Source organism: Podarcis vaucheri (assembly GCF_965113315.1).
Source record: "Podarcis vaucheri genome assembly, chromosome: 2".
NCBI lineage: Eukaryota > Metazoa > Chordata > Lepidosauria > Squamata > Lacertidae > Podarcis > Podarcis vaucheri.
The window spans coordinates 94,143,198-94,156,532 of NC_138760.1; positions in this window are offsets into that span (position 1 = coordinate 94,143,198).

A 13,335-nucleotide genomic window follows, 5' to 3' on the forward strand; every position below is an offset into this window, starting at 1 on the left:
AAGACAGAAGTGCCTGGTATTCTCTGGTCCATGGGGTCACGAAGAGTCGGACAGGACTAAACGACTAAACAACAACAACACACCATCTCTAGCTACTCCTGTCAGTTGCACAATTTTTGCAACAGGGAAGAAACCTATAGTATGGCGGCTCAGATTGCCTAGACCATGTGAATACTGAAAAGATGAGTTTATTTCTCTCTGCCTGCAAGACGTATTCCTTCCAACCAGCTGTTATACAAAGGAGATGAAGAAGACTGCCAATCAATACATATTTGCCCGTATTGCCAAATCCTATTGGCATTTGGTTGCTGTATATCTGAATCTGCCAAGTGCACTTCGTTAATCAGTAATAACACTCTAGAATAAATCATTCCCTCTGGTAAACAGACTTTCTCCAGTACTTCTTGCCAAGGATATCCACAGAAATAATTATGGGGACAGGGAATCTAACTACAGGTCTTTGGAATCTTTATGCCACTGACAAACACCGCATGATTGTCTTCAGATTAAATTTTAAGCAAGACTGTGTACACGCCAGGGACAGGTGAATCCGTCAATTTTGGTCCTCTCAGTTTCTCATTTCTCCAATGTTAAATTCAGCTCTTGACATTTCTGCAGGTGTTTTCTTTAATCGTCATGGAAATTCATCAAGATTTTAGTGTGAATTTCTCCCCAGGAATACTTTTTAATATGCAGTTTTGACAAACGCACACATTTTTGCAAGCAATTCCTCCCAATCTATGCATTTTTGTACACATTGCTTGGCAACAGAACTGCATCACAAAATTCAGAGAAATGCAGATTTCAAAGGATAGTCCTGTTTCAGTTCACACATTGTTTTGAAAACTGAATGAGGTGGATTCACCTTTAAATGTGAACTAAATCAAATTTCTCCTCCCCTCAATCCCTAGAACACACTAAACATTTAAAGCACATTTCTCCACCCAAGAATCCTGGGAACTTTAGCGGAAATTGTGCTGGGAATTATAGTTTTGTGGGAGTAAACTACAGTTCCCAGTATACTTGTGGGGGCTTTACATGTATGGTGTGTACATAGGCTAAGGAACATTAAATTTAAATTCCGACCCAATCATGAAGCTCACCATGGGGCAGTCTCTCTCTTTTAGCCTCGCCTTCCTCACCAGGTTACTGTGAGGGAAACCCACATCTGTGGGTGCTATCCTGAGGAAGGGTGATATGCAAATGTTTATGATAATAAGTTATTAGGCAAACTTTTATAATAATGAACTCTTAGTAGTCCAGAATTAGCATTAAATCCAGGAGCTACTACTGAAATTGGTGTCCGTGTAACTTGCGCCCTGATTAAGTGAGGACTTCAGATTGGTTTGTCATATTTTATTAGCATTAGATGCAACTTTATGTAGATCAAAACTGATTGCGGGATTGTTTTAAATTCAGATGGTGGGGGGTGGGGAAAGACTCACATCTCCTGGAACAAAAGTAACAAGGCATTAACTGCTTCCAGCCAAAGCTAAATGAGCCACTGGCTTAACACAGGGCTGCTGGGGCTGTGGGCTGGTTGCTTAGCACCACTGCGGCAGAAAAGCTGACTTTGTTTTCAGGATAAAGGAGGAGAGTGATCTCTGTGACAGGCTGGTTCGTGTCTCCTGCGGGCTCATAGTAGACCTAATGGCAGAGGGGCATCTGAAATAAATTGTTTCCCGTTTTGTAATCTTGAAGGCAACCTCCAGATCTATACACAAAGGGCTGAAGCAGCTTCCAGTTTGTCATTTCCACCAGTAAGCAGGCAAGACAGGCCCCATTTGTGTGGGGCAAATGGGATCAGTAAACAGCACCGACACACGCTACACATGTTGTGTGGCTTACCTCTGCTCGAAGGCCCTCTCAGCTGTAACAGTGGGTTCCTTCATAACTCATACCTTGGTGTCTCTAAAGATTTCATCTATCTGTCCACACGGCACTGATCCTATTTCCTGCTTGGGGATACTGAGAACATTCCAGCCTGCCCCTACTTGGAACATATTGACCACAATTCCCAGATCTGCATGTGCCTACATCAAGGTTTTTCTGCGGTTTTCACAACAGCTTCCAGCCACATTGGGTTTCTCTTTTTCTCCAAAACATTTTTTTCCAAAACTGCTTGGGGCTGCTGCATCATAAAACTCAATTATGTCCATACACACACGCACATGCATGCATGAACTCTTGCATATGTTCCGTTAGCTCTGGAGTGCAGCTGTAGTTTTAAAAGGGAGATGGAGGGGAAGAGTCATATGGTAACCCTGGAAACTTTTTCAGTAGCCTCACAGACCTCACTCTGCAGCAAAATGGATTGCACATAGCAGTGCTATATACACAGTAAAGAGCCTCAGGAAAGGTCACCCATCATCACCAGGAACAGTCAAATGCCACAGTTGCAGACAGCTGAATCTTACAAGGAATGGCATGAAGTTAAAATTCATACATTTAAAGAGCCAACGATGATCCATTCTGACAGATTTTTTAAAAAAAAAATCTAATGTGCTTCCCTACTTATTATTGGCTTTGTTTACCCCTTCTTCCTTGATGACAAAGACAGAGATAGTTGAAGTTCCAAAGAGCTGCTTTAAATATTCACAAAAGGTCCTCCCCTGAGTCAGTAGCATTTCAGAATGCAGAAGTGAGCTGCATGGTTAGATTTAAGGTGACTTTGCCACCTTAAAAACAACAACAACCAGGCTGGTCAACACAAGTCCCTGCATGAGGAAAGTGATGGTTCAAGGGGATGGGAAATAAATACAAAAGGAGAATTCTCGGATGCCAAGATCCAAGTTTGGGGCCAGTACTCTTTGGTGAGAGAACCCTGGCAGAGATTTAAAATCACAAAACATGCATGGAAATATAGGCTGGGAAACCTTAAAATGTGCCCTTTAAAGTCAGTTCCAAAGTGTCCCTCTATGGTTTGTTTGGTAAGTTAAAAGCAGTTTACAGTGGTACCTCAGGTTACATACGCTTCAGGTTACATACGCTTCAGGTTACAGACTCCGCTAACCCAGAAATATTACCTCAGGTTAAGAACTTTGCTTCAGGATGAGAGCAGAAATCTTGCTCCTGCAACACGGCAGCACCAGGAAGCCCCATTAGCTAAAGTGGTGCTTCAGGTTAAGAACAGTTTCAGGTTAAGTACAGACCTCCGGAACAAATTAAGTACTTAACCCGAGGTACCACTGTACTTACAAACTCTTCAAAGGTCAGGTTTACGTGCTTCAGAAAGTTGCACAAACAGTAAATCTTGGCTTAGTTACAATTCTTAGATTTTTGGTAAAGTAACTGAATAGTGGCTTGTGAGAGTCATGTGGTCTGAGCTTGCAGCCACCAACCCAGCCCTCATCACATGTTGAGCTTCTCTACTAGACTGGGGGGGATTGGCTTGGTTACCTATTTCCTTCAAAGGTAAGGGGAAGTGACCTCATTAAGCCTGGCATGACATCTTACTTGATGATATTAACCCCTTCATGCATTAATTAGACTTAAGCATGTTGGTTATATGAGGCTGGCTAACACAGAGAAAGTACATGAAGGAGAAGGCCTTTCTAGGTAGTTTCAAGTCCATACTAGAGCTATCAACCAAATGGGCATGTAGGGTGTTGTGTCACAAATCCTACTGATAAAAGTGCTGGTGTGTCACATACTAGTAACACTGTACTAGTCAAGTGTGTCGGTAATAAAGGCTGGGATCCACACATTGGTTTGTTTGCTGAACCTACAGTTTCAAGAATTTTGCAACATTGGGATCCTACAGCATCTTCCAGCTTTCATTTTAAGATTCTGGGCCAGTAGTTCTCAAAGGGTGTGGCATGCCACACTGGTGTGACAAGAGAGGATGGCAAGTGTGGCAGGAAGATTCAAGGACAACAAAAAACAACAGCAACAGCAACATTTAAACATTTCAGTGTAATATAGTATCAAAACATTTGCAGAATATGGATAGATACCTTTTCAAAATGAGAGCAAGAACATCAAGTGTGTGGGAATGATTCATGTTCTTATGTAGCTGCAATGTTTTATACTTTCTGGCTGTCCCATGATCATACTATAAAGTAGTTGTGTTCTGTGTTAGAAATCAAGCACTGCTAGGAGTTGTTTCTTTTTGTTTTCAAATTTTTTATCAAAGTGGGGGAAAGTTTGAGAACCACTGTTCTAGGCTCTCATTACTAGCTAAACCAGGCCATGCTTTTATTTTTTTATGTGTGTGTTGTTTTTTATAAAAAGCTGATTTAACTTACAGGAGAGAAATGATTAGAAATGTTCATTCCCTTTTTGTACACCTGTCAAATGTGCATGTACAGCACTTAAGCATTTGTTACTCATTTTACAGTCATTTGTGTATGCAAGACATTACATTGTATATATACATCAAACCCTTAACGAGAGGAGCCCCACGTTTGTGGCCTGATGCCACCTGGCAATGTCTCTTTAATACCTCACCCATTAATATGCTGGCAGCAAATGTGAATAAATGTATAAAGCTCGCGCTCCAGATATGACTCTAGCCATTGACTTAATCACAGAGGAGATGTCAAGGAAAAGATCAAGCTATTCAGATCTGTCAAAAAGAAACGCAACATTAGATGACACCCTACAAATGACATTACAATGTGGAACATCTATTAGTGTGAATGCAAAACACATGCTGCCTGGGCTCTGAAAGGTCAAGGATTTATCTCAAAGCTGGAGATAGTGGCGTCTCCCAAGATTAAGAATGAAAACATTTCACGTTTCTTAGTAAAACTAACAGAGGGGCACATATTTCTAACAAAAGCTCAATATATGCAGTGAGATTCTAAAGGCACACATCTAACACTCTTTATTTGGCTGAGCACCTTTGTTCATAAGAACTGCTGCGGCACATTTTTTTCTCATATATATATATGAAATGTAAGGCTGTCATCACGCAGCCCCCATTGTAGTTCCACATCCTAATATTGGATTAGTATGAAATCAGAGCACAGCCCCATGGGAGGATTTGCCTTGTCACGTGAAGTCAGTTCAGAGTAGGGAAGCGAAGAAGAAGGTAGGGTTGGAGAGGACTGAGAAGAAAATGGTGGTTTTAAACAATGGTGGAGGTTTCAGTAGAGGGAGCAGGGGAGGACATGGGAGTGGGAGAAGTGGCAGCTTAAAACAAGATTTGATTAGAGTGAGAAGGAAGTTGGGAAACACTCTGTTGTGTTAGCTTCTGAGTTGTACTCACCACTACTATTTGTCCTTGTTAAACAGCTTGGTGTCATTATTTAAATCCCCAAGCTTCATATCAGTGTCTCTCCACTGAAAGGGATAAAAAAAAGGCTCTTCCTCTTCCATTCCTCAGCTACCTCATATGAGACAAAGGATGCAGAACCCTCAAATATCCCATAATACCTTCCCACAATGTATTTCACTCCTGGTGCCATGTGTTATCTTCATGAAATTCCAGATTCAACATCATAACTTAGAGCAGATATTTTATTAACAAGGAAACTCCTATAGAACACACACCAATTGAACTTAATCTCCTCTATCTGAACAAGCTAATTGGCAGGCTTGCTTTTAAGATTGGGAATGAGTGGTGGCCTAGTGCAAAGGAAAGTTGCAAAAAGGAGGAAGGAAGAGGTAGAAAAAAGGAGGTGAGGGTGAAAGGTGAAAAGTGAAAGGTGTGTGCGTGCAAAGAGGGCTATACAACAGGAGAGAGAAGGAGACATGCAAACAGACAAGAGTCAGAAGGAAGGGGGAGGGGGAAAGGCAGTGAAGGTGAAAATGGGGGTGCAAATGATGTTGCAAAAAATGAAGGAGTAGGAGGCATGGGAATGGTGCTGAAGATGAAAGGAGGAGCATTAAAGCAGGCATAGGCAAACTCAGCTCTCCAGATGTTTTGGGACTACCACTCCCATCACCCCTAGGTAACAGGACCAGCGGTCAGGGATGATGGGAGTTGTAGTTCCAAAACATCTGGAGGGCCAAGTTTGCCTATGCCTGCATTAAAGGGTCTGAAGAATAGGAGGGGATTGTGGCTTCATAATTGGGCAGAAGGATGCTTAGGGGGAGGAAGACACAGGAAGCTGACACTAAAAGTGCAGGCAGAACTAGGCAGGGAGAGACCTGAACAGTGAGTGAAGGTGAAAATGGGTGCAAAGTGGGACTGCAGAAAAAGAGAGATGCTTCAAAATTGGGCTGGGAAGGTGACAACCAAGCTTGAAAGTTGCATCGGGTAGGAAAGGGAAGTTCTAGGGGGTTAATGTGGAGGGAATGTCAGTGGGGTTTGCAAACGATGTGAGCAGGGCCGTAGCCCCTAATAAGAGCATAAGAACATAGAAAATGCCTCTCTGGATCAGACCAAAGGCCACTCCTTCATACGAGATGCATCCGGCTGGCCACTGTGAAGAGCTGGGTGATGGACCAGATAGACCTGCTAGGACATAAAGGCAATAGCCCCCTCCCACTGTTTAGAGTAGCAAATTGCCACTTGGATAGATCTGAAGTCTTGTCTCTGCCAGAGATTCATGGCGTGACCTGGGGCAAATCACACGAAAGAGACAGCCCTCACCCACATTTCCCCAGCTGCAGAAGATGAATAACAGTGACCCACTTCATTGAATTGTAATGAAGATGAGCACAATAAGAACTTGAAAATTAAATGTGATATAAAAGTAAATTAATATAAAAGCATTTTACAAGTAGGAGAAAAAGAAGAAGCACCTGCCTCTTTCCTATTTAACATGCAATTTAGCATCTTTCAGATATGGGGGTCCTTATTATTAATTTAGACAAAAAGAAACCCCTTTGTTATATTAACATTGTTGTATTAGATGAGCAACCTCAGGCACACATACATTGTTATTAGTTAATTATGCTCAGTGCTTATGAATGAATCAATCCCTATCAAATTGCTCTACCAGGCAGGCAAGTAGGACAATGTAAAAATTCCAGAAAGCCAAATTACTTTGAATTTATAGCATACATGGAAAGCATTTAAAAATACAAAATAATGCAATAACAAAAGCTACAAAAGCCCAGCCACTTACACAAATAATGAATGCCTGCTCTATTTTGGGTTTCCTTTTCCATACCTGATTTCCATCATGTGCAGTTAGAAAAGTAGTCAGTGAGAAACATTTGGCTAATGTTGGTGATTTATAGATATAATATATATAACTATATATATAACTATATATGCTTTCGTAGATTTTCACGGGTACAGGAATGCAGGTTTTGGTGTCTTCGGGTGTCTTCCCGTGTAAGAGTCGGGGTGTCTGTGCGACGTTTGTAATTTGGCCACACGGGAAAGAAAAACTAGATAGCTTCCTCACACATCTCAACAGCCTACACCCCAAAATACAATTCACTATGGAAATAGAAGACAACAACCAACTCCCCTTTCTTGACGTCCTAATCTACAAAAAACCTGATGGCTCCCTAGGACACACTATCTACCGGAAAAAAACACACACCAACCGCTACTTACATGCACAATCACACCACCACCCTGCACAAATAAACTCCGTAGCCAAGACTCTCATCTCCAGAACCAAACGCCTGGCTGACAAAGACCACTTGACAACTGAGTTACAGAATCTCTCAAATGTGTTAATCGCCAATGGATACCAGAAAAACAGGGTTACGAAGCTAATCCAAAAAGAAACACCCCCCAAAAACCAAGACACAGAAGAAAACAATGGCATGGCCCTCCTTCCTTATATCAAGGGCACTACAGACAAAATCAGCAAAATCCTCCATAAACACAATATCAAAACAGCCTTCTGCACCAACCAAAAAATAGCCAATATCCTCAGAAACCCAAAAGACAAAATCCAGCTGGAAAACCAAGGGGTCTATGAAATACCCTGCAAAGTCTGCCCAGCCACGTACATTGGACAAACAAACAGACGAATAAATGCACGTATCGCAGAACACAAGAATGCCGTCAAAAAAGAAGAAAAAACTTCCTCTCTTTTCCAACACATGAAAGAAACAGGACACGAAATTAATTTTGCAGATTCCAAATTGCTCTTTAACATGGAACATCACCACAAGAGAATAATCATGGAAGCCATCGAGATAGAGAAACACCCTCACAACATGAACAAGCGTGACGACACGTCCCGCCTGCCAGACATCTGGAAATTAGCCCTCCCCACAAAAACCGACACCAGAACCAGAGGCACACAGAACGCCATCACCAATCAACCACACCAGACCCAAACCCAGACCCTCTCCACAGACATATTACAGACTCCATCCAGTAGCCAAACTATAGTGGCACCTCCGGATGCTGCACCCCCCTGCAATCCCTACACAGATCTGGCTGGCACAAAGCACAAAACCACAGCTCGCCCCTATACACGAAGCCAAGCCAGAGCACAACTAAATGCAGCACAGCCATCTTCTCAGAAAAACTCTTCACAAGCTCAAGAGGTCAAGACACGAAAGCTTTAGCAACTAATCTACACTTAATGACCCACCCAGTGGTATTCAGAATATCACTCATGAAATCACTCAAGATATCCCTCAAGTAATTAAGGAACAAAAGAAGAAAAGGCACACTAATCTAGGAACTTCCTCTCTGCCCAGAACGTTGGAGGCTATACACCACACCCCTCAACAGTATTTATAGGAACTCAAACACCAGATTCTGCTCTGTTCCAGTAACAAGAAGCCGAAAGCACCAGCCTGAAGATGACGAGTGAGACCTCGTCGTAACGTCGCACAGACACCCCGACTCTTACACGGGAAGACACCCGAAGACACCAAAACCTGCATATATATATATATATATATATATATATATATATGCAGGTTTTGGTGTCTTCGGGTGTCTTCCCGTGTAAGAGTCGGGGTGTCTGTGCGACGTTTCGACGAGGTCTCACTCGTCATCTTCAGGCTGGTGCTTTCGGCTTCTTGTTACTGGAACAGAGCAGAGTCTGGTGTTTGAGTTCCTATAAATACTGTTGAGGGGTGTGGTGTATAGCCTCCAACGTTCTGGGTAGAGAGGAAGTTCCTAGATTAGTGTGCCTTTTCTTCTTTTGTTCCTTAATTACTTGAGGGATATCTTGGGTGATTTCATGAGTGATATTCTGAATATCACTGGGTGGGTCATTAATTACTTGAGGGATATCTTGGGTGATTTCATGAGTGATATTCTGAATATCACTGGGTGGGTCATTAAGTGTAGATTAGTTGCTAAAGCTCTCGTGTCTTGACCTCTTGAGCTTGTGAAGAGTTTTTCTGAGAAGATGGCTGTGCTGCATTTAGTTGTGCTCTGGCTTGGCTTCGTGTATAGGGGCGAGCTATGGTTTTGTGCCTTGTGCCAGCCAGATCTGTGTAGGGATTGCAGGGGGGTGCAGCATCCGGAGGTGCCACTATAGTTTGGTTGCTGGATGGAGTCTGTAATATGTCTGTGGAGAGGGTCTGGGTTTGGGTCTGGTGTGGTTGATTGGTGACGGCGTTCTGTGTGCCTCTGGTTCTGGTGTCGGTTTTTGTGGGGAGGGCTAATTTCCAGATGTCTGGCAGGCGGGACGTGTCGTCACGCTTGTTCATGTTGTGAGGGTGTTTCTCTATCTCGATGGCTTCCATGATTATTCTCTTGTGGTGATGTTCCATGTTAAAGAGCAATTTGGAATCTGCAAAATTAATTTCGTGTCCTGTTTCTTTCACCACACCCCTCAACAGTATTTATAGGAACTCAAACACCAGACTCTGAGAGCCAGTGTGGTGTAGTGGTTAAGAGCGGTAGTCTCGTAATCTGGGGAACCGGGTTCGCGTCTCCGCTCCTCCACATGCAGCTGCTGGGTGACCTTGGGCTAGTCACACTTCTTGAAGTCTCTCAGCCTCACTCACCTCACAGAGTGTTTGTTGTGGGGGAGGAAGGGAAAGGAGAATGTTAGCCGCTTTGAGACTCCTTAAAGGGAGTGAAAGGCGGGATATCAAATCCAAACTCTTCTTCTTCTTCTTCTTCTTCTACTCTGCTCTGTTCCAGTAACAAGAAGCCGAAAGCACCAGCCTGAAGATGACGAGTGAGACCTCGTCGAAACGTCGCACAGACACCCCGACTCTTACACGGGAAGACACCCGAAGACACCAAAACCTGCATTCCTATACCCGTGAAAATCTACGAAAGCAAATATATATATATATATATATATATGATACCATTTAGTAAGCTTGCACTTTTGCCCATTAGTTCTAAGTAGTACTTCAAGCTTCCTTTCATACAAATTAGGCACCAACATCCTAAGAACACATCCTGTGCAGTTCTATACAGTGGTACCTCAGGTTACATACGCTTCAGGTTACATACGCTTCAGGTTACATACGCTTCAGGTTACAGACTCTACTAACCCAGAAATAATGCTTCAGGTTAAGAACTTTGCTTCAGGATGAGAACAGAAATTGTGCTCCGGCAGCGCGGCGGCAGCAGGAGGCCCCATTAGCTAAAGTGGTGCTTCAGGTTAAGAACAGTTTCAGCCTAAGTACGGACCTCTGGAGTGAATTAAGTACTTAACCTGAGGTACCACTGTGCAAGGCTGCTCAGAAGTAAAGCACACCGACTTCAGTGGGGCTTACTCTTGGGTAAATCAGCAAACGCATAAGAGCAAAGTCTCGTTTAACTCATTGGGGATTCTTTCTAGATAAACATGCTGATGATTACGCTGTTATTAATGAGTAATAATCCCTCAGGATCAATTATGAAGTGTTCTGGGTAGAGGCACCACATCACAGCTTCTGATTGAGAAGACAGCATGGCTGACAACTCTGTCTGGAGACTTGAGGTGACAGCATGTAAATGAACTCCAGCATGATGTTAGAGAATCGGATGTTACACACCAATGGAAACGTTTAGGATCATCTCCCAAATAACCGAGAGGTCTCTGCTCTTGCGGAAATGATGAGACACTGTGGAATTGTGGAGACACTCCTTTGAGATGGAAACGCGGCCACAATAGGGCATTTTGCTTCTGTGGGTGCTTCCGGAAGGGGCCTTTGTACTGCAAATGAGTTTTCCAGACCTGATTTCTCTGTATGCGCAGTTGGCACATTAGCTTCCGCACTCTCCTCCGTGGATATCCCACCTTTTAGCTGTCCACAACATTGTGTGGATTCCGCCTAAAACTTGCAAGGAACTAGGCATGTTATTTAGCCTGACCTAGAATCATGGCATTAAACGTAAAGATGGGATGTCATCTCTTACTGCACCACTATAGCCTTTTTGACTGGGATTAGAAGGGCATCCTCTCAAAATGCAATGACAGGTGGGATTATGTGGTTGCCAGGGCAATTTCGCGAGGCATGCCAGCTGTTGGGAGAAATCTGAGAGCAGTAGCCTTTTCCTTCAAAGTACCATGTTTCCTGCCCCTCAAGAGTTGTGCCTGAATGATGTCACAGCAGTGTGTCCTAGCAGGTGGAAAGAATGAACAGCTACCCTCCTAAAGGCTACTATTATGATCTATGGGCTACTATTAAAATGAGGCTGCATTTTAAATTGTATTTTAACCTGTATTTTAAATCAGTTGTTTTTTCCCCCTATTATGTTTTTATTGTAATTTTACTGGGGTTAGCCGCCCTGAGCCCATCTCTGGCCGGGGAGGGCGGGGTATAAATAAAAATTATTATTATTATTATTATTATTATTATTATTATTATTATTATTATTACAGTGGTACCTCAGGTTACATACGCTTCAGGTTACATACGATTCAGGTTACAAACTCCACTAACCCAGAAATAGTGCTTCAGGTTAAGAACTTTGCTTCAGGATGAGAACAGAAATCGTGCTCCGGCTGCACGGCAGCAGCGGGAGGCCCCATTAGCTAAAGTGGTGCTTCAGGTTAAGAACAGTTTCAGGTTAAGAACGGACCTCCAGAACGAATTAAGAACTTAACCTGAGGTACCACTGTATTATTATCATTATTACATTCCTCCCTGCTGCTGCTGCTTCCCCTTGACTGACATTTTCTTTGTCCAATCATCGTCTCTACTGATCTCCCTTCCCTTCAGCCTCTTCTGACCTCATATTGCTTTGCCTGCTGCCACTTCCCCTCCTCCTTTCAGCTGCCTTGTTTTGGCACAATCTTTCCCATTCCATGGACCCCTTCCGATTCCTTTTCACATTCTCCCCCAAGCCTGGTTGAAATTTCAGTTTCACACCAACTGACCTTTATTTCCCCACCTCCATATTCTATTGTCAACAGTGTCATTTCTCCAGCAAATAGAATGTTGATGAACATTCTGTGACATCACAGTAATTCAGCCAGTCACTGCATGAGGCTTCACTGCGCACTCACAAAATCCCCTGAACATTAGGGTATAGATAGCACTACATTAGCCAAGTGAAGCTTGTATATTTATTGTTTTAAATAGAATTGGTGCTTCTTTATGGTTCTTTTGAAGAGACAATTTGAAAGGGCCGAGGGAAAAATAGATCCATTGCCACTCAGTTACCAGATGTCTGTTATCATTCTCTTTTCCTAATTCTGGGAAACACCTCAATAATCTCTGAATCACAATAACTGATTTTGTTTGATTTTAAATGCCAAACCAATTAAATTCACAATTGGCAAAAATTTCTTTAGAATGCAAGCAAATTGCTTCTGGCACATAGTACCCACTGTCTGGCATGTTTCAAGGCAGATGTTGCCAAGTTATCCTATTACTCTTCCGAAAACAAAGGTGCAATGCAAGAAACAATAATAAACTGGACAGAAGATCATAGAATTGTAGAGTTAAAAGGGACCCAAACAGTCATCGAATCCAACCCCCTGCAATGCAGGAATCTCAACTAGATCATACATGACAGGTGGCCATCCAACCTCTGCTTAAATATCTCCAAGGAAGGAGGGTCCACAACCTCTCATGGGAGTCTGTTCCACTGTTAAACAGTTCTTACTGTCAGAAAGTTCTGGTGTTTAGTCAGTGAAATATACTCAGAGTCGCAAAGTGATTTCATGCTCTTTATTCAGCTCATAGTGGTGAGGAGGAATGAATGAAAGTCCCCTCACAGTATCTGCTTTATATACATTATTTACACAATGGGCTGCGCATGATTGGCTAATTCTGGAATTCTACTGTAAGCCAATCAGGTTGTGGATTCACTTATATCTGGAGCATGATTGGGTGGTTCCTGCCAACCAATCATACTGCTGCATTCTGAATCCTATTGTTCTAGGACCAATCAGACTGCTGCAGTTTGGATCCTATTCAACTCAGTACATAACAGTCAGAATCTCCTTTCTCCTCCTGGAACAGGAGAAACAAGCTTACTCAACCCTCCACGTGACAGTCCTTAAGATATTTGGAGATGGCTCAGTCTCCTCTTTACCAGGCTAAACACACCCAGTTCCTTTA